This window comes from Suricata suricatta, chromosome 13, assembly GCF_006229205.1.
Source record: "Suricata suricatta isolate VVHF042 chromosome 13, meerkat_22Aug2017_6uvM2_HiC, whole genome shotgun sequence".
Classification (NCBI taxonomy): Eukaryota; Metazoa; Chordata; class Mammalia; order Carnivora; family Herpestidae; genus Suricata; species Suricata suricatta.
In genome coordinates, this window is record NC_043712.1 from 63,717,867 (window position 1) to 63,726,004 (window position 8,138).

Here is an 8,138-nt window from a genome sequence, read left to right on the forward strand (position 1 = left end):
GCCCAGGCGCCAGTGAGGCTGCGTCCCCAGCGAGGGGAGCCCAGAGAGGAACTCAGCCCCTCAGACCAGACTGAGAAGGACGTGGACCCCCACAGACTGGTTAATAGTATTGTGAATTGAACAAGCATTCAAATGAATCAGTAGATGAGAAATCTCCATGTGTCTGAAGATTCTAAACCTTAATGTTTGTGAAAAATATCTAACTTGATAGAGGTTTTCCAGATTTGAAAAAAAAATTCTTGGAGGAGGAGCCAAGATGGCAGAGAGGAAGGGAGCTCTGTAAACTTCATCTGCCCCATCTATCAAACTGAGAAGAGCATTACTCTCATCTGCAAGAGTGGAAGGAGAAAATACAGACTCCAGAAAGAAGACAACCTCAAAGATGTCTGAGTGAGTGAGTGAGATCTGGGGAGATTGGAAAACGGGCCAGCCTGAGAGGGGCAGGGGAGGTGGGAGCCCAGCCTAACACAGGGAATGCACGTGGAGCCCCTGACAGACAAAGGGAAGAGAAAGAGAAACTAAACACACTCATAGAACTGTCTCTAGAGAAGAGATAAAGAACTTTTAACCCTGCACGGAGTCAAAAACTCTAATTCCATATATAAGCACAGGGCAACGAATCCCAAACCCTGGTGGCACAAGGGAAAAAACAGCCCCCACCCCTGCGCCATCCTGGTAGGGAGTCAGTGTCATTAGCACCAGGGTGCAGGAGCACTTCGGCTACAGGAACACGCAACTCATTTCCGGCATCGCCCTGCACCTCAGGCAGTGGCAGCTCGAATCCAGGCCGACACCAAGAGAAATGGCTCCCTCCCCCTATGCGATCACAATCCCTGCTGGGGGCTGGGAGTTGGTGGCGGTGTCTGTGAGGGCATGCACTTTGCCTCCTGCAGCGCCTTTCGCCTCCGGCAGTGGCAGCACAAATCCCTGCCGGCGCCAAGAGACACTGCTCCCTCCCCCTATGAGATCCTGGCTAAGAAGCCAGCCACCAGAGCAAGCACATCTCATCTGTGGTACCATAAAAGTATATGGACTAGGATTTTGAACAAGGCAGGCCTGGAAAATACAGCTTGGCTCAGTGGCGGCACGATGAGATCGAACTGGTTGGGTTCAGCAGAAATTGGGGTACCACCATTCATCCTCCACAACCACCACCGCAGGGCCTGAGAGCAGCTCCTGTTCCCTACCACACCAAACCATGCCTATCCGCGAGGGGGAGCTGCTGCTTTTTTTTAAGCTTATTTTTTTATTATTATTACCGTTTTTACTAAAATTGTTTTTAAATTTTTACTCCTTATTTTCCGTTCTCCTTTCTCCCTTTTTTTTAATTCTTCCTCTTGCCATCCAGATATATTCTCCCGTATCTCATCCTTATCTCTCCCCTCAACTGGATATACAGTTTTAGACTGTCCATTGTCCTTTGTTGTCTCTGCCCTGCTTTATTTTTTTTCTTCTCTTCTTTTCTTCTCTTTCCTTTCCATTTCCTTTTCTTCCTTTCCCCCTATTATTTTGTTTGTTTGATTTGTCTGTGTGTTTGTGTGCTTCTGTTTCCTCTGTGTTTTTCTGTCTGTTTTCCTTCTCAGGGCTACCCCAAGAAACAAGCCAAAGTGCACATTACAATGAGTCCCAAATATCGCTGAGTAGGGAAATAAAATAATCAAAGGCACAACAAGAGAAACTGAGAGACACCATTAAAAGAATATTTCCTGAAACTACAGACCCTGGACAGTCAATAAGCCTCCTTTAACAGAGCAATACTAACAGGACAACAGTGCACAATGAGCTTTTTAAAACTGACAAGAGACAGAAAACTAGCCAAAATGACTAAACGAAGGAACTCTCCCCTGAAGAAACTCCAGGAAGAGTCATAGCCCCAGAACTGCTCAAATCAGACCTAAACAACATACCTGAACAAGAATTTTTAAAACTGTCATAAAATTAATCCCTGGGGTTGAAAAAAGCATCAGAGAAGCAACTAAGACAATGACTAGGAACTTCAAATATAGGTGTGACAAGATTTTAAAAAGGCTATAAATGACGTGAATAATAAAATGGAGGCAGCCACCTCAAGAATTGAAGACACAGAGAGAAGAATAGGTGAATTAGATGATATAGTTACAGCAAAAGAGGAAGCTGAAAAAAGAATTGATCCAGGAGCAGGAAAGGAGAACTTGAGTCCTGAGTGATATAATCAAATGAAACAATATCCCTGTCATAGGAATTCTGGAAGAGGAAAAAGGAGAGAAAGGTGCTAAAGTGATACTAGACCAAATTATAACTGAGAATTTCCCAAATCTCAGGAAAGAAATAGACATTCAAATTCAAGAGACGCAAAGAACCCCCTTAAGACATAATTTGAATTGACATTTGGCACAACATATCATAGTGAAACTGGCAAAATATAAAGATAAAGAGAGAATTCTGAAAGCAACTAGGGAGAAAAGGGCCCTCACATACAAAGGGAAACCTATCAGAGTGGTTACAGACCTATCTCATGAAACTTGGCGGGCCAAGAAGGAATGGCAGGAAATCTTCAATGTAATGAACAGAATAAACATGCAGCCAAGTTTCCATTATCCAACAAGCCTGTCATTCAAAATAGGAGAGATAAAGGTGTTCCCAAATAAACAAAAATTGAGATAATTCATGACCACCAAACCAGCCCTACAAGAAATCCTAAGAGGGACTCTATGAGGAAAATGTTGCAAGGAATACAAGGTATCAGAGACACAACTGTAAACATGAACTCTAGGGAGAACCAAATGACTCTAAACCAACATTTTTCAATAATAACATTGAATGTAAATGGAATGAATGCTCCAACCAAACGACACAGGGTAGCAGAATGGATAAAAAACAAAACCCATCTATTTGCTGTCTACAAGAGACTCATTTTCGACCAAAACATACCTTCAGGTTGAAAGTAAAGGGATGGAGAAATATGGATCATGCAACTGGAAGCCAATAGAAAGCCGAGTAGCCATACTTATATCAGACAAACTGGACTTTACAGTAAAGGCAGTAACAAGAGATGAAGAAGGACATAAAATAATAATTACAGGTTCTCTCCATCAGGAAGAGCTAACAATTATAAACATCTATGCACCAAATTCGGGAGGGCCCAAATACATAAAACAATTAATCAGAGACTAAAACAATCTTACTGATAAGAATGTGCTAATTGCAGGGGACTTTAATACTCCACTGACAGCAATGGATAGATCAACCAGACAGAAAATCACTGAAGAAACAATGGACCTGAACGACACATTGGAACAGATGGAATTGATAGATATATTTAGAACTCTGCAACCTGAAGTTAGGATATTCACCATCTTTTCGAGTGCACATGGCACATACTCCAAGATAGATCACATACTGGACATAAAGCAACCCTCCATAAGGATAAACAAATAGAGATCATACCATGCACACTTTCAGATCACAATGCTATGAAACTTGAAATTAACCAAAGGAAAAAGTCTGGAAAACCCTCAAAAAAGTGGAGGTTAAAACCACCCTACTATAGAATGATTGGGCTAATCAGGCAATTAGAGAAGAAATTTAAAAATATATGCAAACAAATAAAAACGAAAATAGAACAATCCAAACTCTCTAGGATGCAGCAAAGGCAGTCCTAAGAGAAAAGTATATTGCAGTCCAGGCCTGTTTTAACAAACTAGAAAAAGCACAAAATCAAAATCTAACAAAGCACCTACTGGAACTAGAAGGGGAACAGCAAGAGCACCCCAAACCCAGAAGAAGAAAAGAAATAATAAAGATCAGGGCAGAAATAAACAATATAGAATCAAAAAAAAAAAACACACAATGGATCAGATCAATGAAACCAAGAGTTGGTTCTTGGAAAAATAAACAAAATTGATAAATCTCTAGCCATGCTACTTAGAAAGAAAAGAGAGAGCACCCAGATAGACAAAATCATGAATGAAAATGGATCTATTACAAACAATTTCTTAAATATACAAGCAATCATTAGAGATTACTATGAAAAACTCTGTGCCAACAACTGGACAACCTAGAAGAAATGGACAAGTTCCTAAATGCACATACACTGCCAAAATTCAAACAGGAAGAGATACAAAGCAAGAATAGACTGATAACCAGTGAAGAAATCGAATCCGTTATCAAAAATCTCCCAATGAATAAGAGCCCAGGGCCAATGGCTTCTGAGGGGAATTCTACCGGACATTTAAAGCAGAGCTCATACCCATTCTTCTCAAACTAGTCCAAAAAAATAGAAATAGAAAGAAAGCTTCCAAACCCATTCTACGAAGCCAGCATCAGCTTGATACCCAAACCAGACACACAACCAGCAAAAAAAGAGAACTACAGACCAATATCTTTAATGAATACAGATGCAAAAATACTCAACAAGATACTGGTAAATCGAATTCAACAGCATATAAAAAAATTATCCATCATGATCAAGTGGGATTCGTTTTTGGGTTACAGGGCTGGTTCAATATTCACAAATCCATCAATGTGATACATCACATTAACAAAAGAAAAGATAAAAACTATATGACCCTGTTGATAGATGCAGAAAAAGCATTTGACAAAATACAGCACCCTTTCTTAATAAAATCCCTTGAGAAAGTTGGAATAGAAGAGGCTTATTTAAACATTATAAAGCAGTTTATGCAAAGCCCACAGCTAATATCATCCTCAATGGGGAAAATCTGAGAGCTTTCCCCCTGAGATCAGGAACACGACACGGGGGTCCACTCTTACCACTGTTGTTTAACATAGTGCTGGAAGTCATAGCAGCAGCAATCAGAAAAGAAGAGGATATAAAAGGCATCAGAATTGGCAAAGAAGAAGTCAAACTTTCACTTTTTGCAGATGACATGATACTCTACATGGAAAACCTGGCAGACTCCACCAGAAGTCTTCTAGAAATTATCAGTGTGTTCAGTAAAGTTTCAAGGTACAAAATCAATGTACAGAAATTGGTTGCATTCCTATACACCAATAGTCAAGCAGCAGAAAGAGAAATCAAGAAACTAACCCATTCACAATTGCATGAAAAACCATAAAACACCTAGGAGAAAACCTCACCAAGAATGTAAAAGACCCATATGATGAAAACTGTAGTAAACTTATGAAAGAGATTGAAGAAGACACCAAGAAATGGAAAAACATTCCATGCTCATGGATCAGAAGAATAAACATTGTGAAAATGTCATTACTACCCAAAGCAATCTACGCATTCAATGCAACCTCCATGAAAATTGCACCAGCGTTCTTCTCAAAGCTAGAACAAGCTATCTTCAAATTCCTATGGAACCACAAAAGACCCCGAATTGCCCAAGTAATATTGAAGAAGAAAACCAAAACGGTGACATCACAATCCCAGACTTTAGCCTCTACTACAAAGCTGTTATCATCAAGACAGTATGGTATTGGCACAAAAACAGACACATAGACCAATGGAATAGAAGAGAGAACCCAGAACTGGGCCCACAAATGTATGGCTAATTATTTTTGACAAAGCAGGGAAGAGTATCCAATGGAAAAAAGACTGCCTCTTTAACAAGTGGTTTTGGGAGAACTGGACAGCAACATGCAGAAGAATGAAACCGGACTACTTTCTTACACCGTACACAAAAATAAACTCAAAATGGCTGAAGGACCTGAATGTGAGACAGGAAACCATCAAAACCCTCGAAGAGAATGTAGGTAACAACCTCCTTAACCTCAACCACAGCAATATCCTACTCAACACACCCCCAAAGGAAAGGGAATCAAGAACAAAAATGAACTATTGAGACCTCCTCAAGATAAAAAGCTTCTGCACTGCAAAGGAAACAACCAAGAAAACTAATAGCAACCAACAGAATGGGAAAAGATAGTTGCAAATGACATATCAGATAAAGGGCTAGTATCCAAACTCTATAAGGAACTCACCAAACTCCACACCCAAAAAACAAAGAACACAGTGAAGAAATGGGCAGAAGACACTCCAAAGAGGACATCCAGATGGCCAACAGGCACATGAAATGATGCTCAATGTCACTCATCATCAGGGAAACACAAATCAAAACCACACTGAGATATCACCTCACACAAGTCAGTGCCTAAATTGAACAAATCAAGAGACTATAGATGCTGGCAAGGATGTGGAGAGACGGGCATCCTCCTACACTGTTGGTGGGAATGTAAACTGACGCAGCCGCTCTGGAAAACAGTTTGGAGGTTCCTCAAAAAACTATCAGTAGAACTCCCCTATGACCCAGCAATAGCACTGCTAGGGATTTACACAAGGTATATAGAAGTGCTGATGCATAAGGGCATATGTACCCCAATGTTCATAGCAGCACTTTCAACAATAGCCAAATCATGGAAAGAGCCTAAATGTCCATCACCTGATGATGGATCAAGAAGGTGTAGTGTGTGTATATATATAGGGAAGAGTTGGAGGGGGAAAAGAGGTGTTGCTAATGGAGGGGGCACTTGTGGGGAAGAGCACTGGGTGTTATATGGAAACCAATTTGACAATAAACTGTTTTTTAAAAATTCTTTAAACTTCACCCTTAATGAGTTTTGAAGCTATGGATTTTCTAAACTACTAATAACTATAATATTGACCATTTTTGTCTCTCATGGTGGTAGGAGAATTTAATTTTTTTTCCATTTCTCCTAAAATGTGAGATTATAAAAGCTGTGTTATGTAGTAAAACAGTGTTGTAAAAAAGAATTACAAAGTATGTCAATAGTTATTAATAAATTCATATTTTTCTAAGAAAAGCCTCAGGATAGTCTTTCAGTCCCCCTGAATGTGGGAAATGGGCACTCATGGGTGAACCGGTGAGGGTCAAGGCTCTTGGCCAAGATCAAGTGTTTAGGGGGAGAAAATCCTTTATCTCATGAAACAAACATACATATACACCCATGATAACACAAACATATATATATGTATGTATACACATATATATACACGTACACATACACTTAGGCCAGGCACACATGCAGTTACATATATGCACACATGCCATGTATACTTGTGCACATGTATGCACACACACTTTCACAGTATAAACATATACATGTACACTCATAATACACGCATGGTCACACACTATATTATACTGTAAATACCTAGCACAGGAGAATAACCAGCCCCCAAGTGAGTGCAGGTGGCCCGACACAGTCTGAATTATAATAACTGAATGCAAAATTCTGTTTAAAACTCTTAAACCCTTTGTTTCAGGTCACAGAGAGAATGGTTAATCAAGCCCCCAGAAGTCTCATTAGTTGTAAAATTCAGTGATTTCAGGGGGACAAGGACCATCATCTATGGAGAGCAGACTCAGGCCCTCTCACAGCCTTGGGCACCAGGCCAGGCATTGGTCACCAAACATCAGCCCCAAGAGGGAGAGCACATCACAGCCCCATCACAGAGGGACCTCTACTGTAGAAACTTGGACAACTTCTTTCCTGCCCCTCCTCCCCATGCTTTCTTCATGCTTTAGGAGCAAAGACTTGGCCCTGTGAGCAATAGTCACGGCCAGCAAGCCTCTGAGGCTGGGGTTCTGGGAGATTAGCAGCTGTCCCCTGGGTCATTTCCCACTCCTGGAATGACATTTCCAGAGGTGCCCATGACTGGGGGCTGGCCACTCCTTGAAATCCCCTTCTAGGGGCTCCTTGCTGGCCCTTCCTCCTCCAGGGTGTTCAGCAGGGACCTGAGCTCCCACCCCTGTCCTGACATGTGTCCAGAAGCTGCTGAGTCCCAAGACTGATGGGGCTGACTCTCCAGCCTCTCAGCACATGTGACCTTTGGTTGCAAAGACAAAGTCTGATCTCACTCTCCAGTGGCCTCCCAAAGCACAGGCACAATCTTTGAAAGTAGTCCGCACAGACAATTTTTTCCAGCACTGTTGACTTGAGCCTGGCATCCCACCTGGGTGAGCAGACACATGGGTGACCCTGTCTCTGTTCCCTGTTGTGAGCCTGGGGCTGGCGCTCACAACAGCTGCTCAGCCAAGGTCTGGAGACAATGCATCTAATACCCTTGCTCCTAATAAACAGCTTGGCTCAGTTAAGTCCTCAAGACTCCAAAGTCTGGACAAGACTATGGTGCCATCCCACATATGGATTCAAACTGGGGGGGGGGGGTG

At 41.5% G+C, this 8,138-nt stretch overlaps 1 protein-coding gene and 1 pseudogene across 1 annotated transcript in view; one reads left to right on the top strand and one right to left on the bottom strand.

Annotated features, from left to right (window-relative positions):
- DAPK1 (death associated protein kinase 1) overlaps positions 1-8,138 on the bottom strand; it is a 470,647-nt gene that overhangs the window by 138,465 nt on the left and 324,044 nt on the right.
- LOC115276855 overlaps positions 1-8,138 on the top strand; it is a 31,938-nt pseudogene that overhangs the window by 20,524 nt on the left and 3,276 nt on the right.